The following is a 2,188-nucleotide window of genomic DNA, read 5'->3' on the forward strand; positions in this document are numbered from 1 at the left end:
AAAAAAAAAACCCATCTCTATTCTTAAAGAAAGAACAACCTTTCTTTTGGAGCTGGCTTCCTACAGTGATTTGTATTAGTGTCTTAGGGTTTCTATTGCTGGGAAGACATCATGACCATGGTAATGCTTACAAGAAAAACATCTAATTAAGGTGACTTACAGCTCAGAGGTTCAGGTCATTATTATTGTGGTGGGAAGCAAGGGGAGCACTCAGGCAGACATGGTTCTGGTATGTAGACTGGTCTGGTCTTGAACTCACAGACAGCCACCTGCCTCTGCTGTCAGGTACTGGGATTAGAGATTTATGTCACTTTGCTCTGCTGAGATTAAACAACATTTAAAAAAAAAACCATGTTGTCAGACTCTCACATCATAATTTCTGATTTAAGACTTAATTGATGGAGGCCTAACCACTTAAAACGCTGTGTGTGTGTGTGTGTGTGTGTGTTGCTTTATTTTAAATTTTCTCAGGTTGTCAAATGTGATGGTACAGATATTTAATTCTAGTATTCAGGAAGCTGAAGTAGGAAAATTGCAAGTTTGAGACCAGCTGGGATGTACTTACTGAGACTGTCTTTGAAAAAAATCATTGGGGTGTCAGACGGAGGTCAGAGAGAAGGAAAAGAGACGGAACAAAACCAGCATGCTCACCCAGAGGAAGCGGTACATACCTTTAAAACTAGAAATGAATATCCACTTTTTTAATTATATAATATGGAATGTTTCAAGAACTTGCATGTCATCTTTGTGTAGGGACCATACTAATCTCTGTATCATTCCAGTTTTAGTATATGTGCTGCTGAAGGGAGTGCATGAACACAGACATTTTTCGAGACAAGATTTCTCTGTGTAGCCCTGTCCTGGAACTTGCTCTGTAGATCAGAGCTGGCTCCAAACTCACAGAGATCTGCCTACCTCTGCCTCTCAAGTGTAGGGACTAAAGACATGTGCCACCACTGCCCAGCATGAATACCTACTTTTAAAAAAGATATTTATTTATTATGTATATAGTGTTCTGCCTGCATGTATGCCTGCATGCCAGAAGAGTGCACCAGATTGTATTACAGATGGTTGTGAGCCACCATGTGATTGCTGGGAATTGAACTCAGAGCCTTTGGAAGAGCAGTTAGTGCTTTTAACCTCTGAGCCATCTCTCCAGCCCAGTGAAATCTCACTATGTAGCCTAGGTTGACCCTAAAGTCCCTGTGTAGCCCAGGCTATTCTTAGCCCCTCTGTAGTACTGGAATTACATCTGTAGGCATGCACCACCTACTTAATTACTATCTATTCATGTGTTTAAATATTTATTTAGAGACAGGGTCTCACTTTGTTGCTCTGGTTGACCTAGAAATCACTGAGGACCAGACTGGCCTGGAACTCATGTAGATCTGTCTGCCTCTGCCTGCCAAGTTCTTCAATTGAATGTATACAACACCACACCTACTAGCATTGATTTCTGGTAGTCTGGCAGGTTTACGTCAAATAAAGATGATCTGGTATATTTACTGTCTACCTCTTCCTTTACATTTATAACCTATATAACCCTCTATAGCCCATACAACTGGTGAATTGGGTCTAAGACCAAGTAGTAGTGGGATTTTTTTTCCTGGTGTGAAAACATTACCTAGCTCTTGACCAGTGGTAGTATATCCAGTGGAAGACAGAGTTACTTGATTTAGCCATATCAGTGAAGGAGCCAAGAGAATTGTCACCACCAAATAGGAGTTTCTGTTTTTACTTATGTCTGAAAAAAAAATTTCAGTGGTGGGAATATTAACAGGAGAAGGATTCAGTAAAGAACATGTAGTAGTGGGTTTGATGATGTCAGTGAGTTTGATGATGTCAGTCAGTAGGTTTGGTGATGTCAGTGGGTTTGGTGATGTCAGTGCCTTTGGTGATGTCATTGACTTCATGACTCAGCCCAAAGATCAGGTTGGACATTATGCAGAGAACAAAGAAATGAGCTATTTTTTTCCTAGATAAGAACTGTCTGTCCCCACAAGACCACAATCTTCTCAGGCCTAATACCTGATGGCTGCACAGTGTTACAAAGATTATTCCTAAATTAATACAAACTTTGGATTACTTTGTCAAGGACTCTGGGGGGTTGTATTTGAAGTTATTTTGTATTGATCTATTACTCACTTTTTGGCTTCAGGCTAATGCTGTGGTAAACTAACGGCAATTC

At 40.3% G+C, this 2,188-nt stretch overlaps 1 non-coding gene across 1 annotated transcript; it reads right to left on the reverse strand.

Moving 5' to 3' along the window:
* Positions 1–708: 708 nt before the first annotated feature.
* LOC113455847 lies at positions 709–812 on the reverse strand. The gene has a single exon (XR_003376793.1). It is a non-coding gene; the product is annotated as a U6 spliceosomal RNA (small nuclear RNA).
* Positions 813–2,188: the final 1,376 nt, after the last annotated feature.

This window comes from Microtus ochrogaster, unplaced genomic scaffold (genome assembly GCF_000317375.1).
Source record: "Microtus ochrogaster isolate Prairie Vole_2 unplaced genomic scaffold, MicOch1.0 UNK186, whole genome shotgun sequence".
Taxonomy (NCBI): domain Eukaryota; kingdom Metazoa; phylum Chordata; class Mammalia; order Rodentia; family Cricetidae; genus Microtus; species Microtus ochrogaster.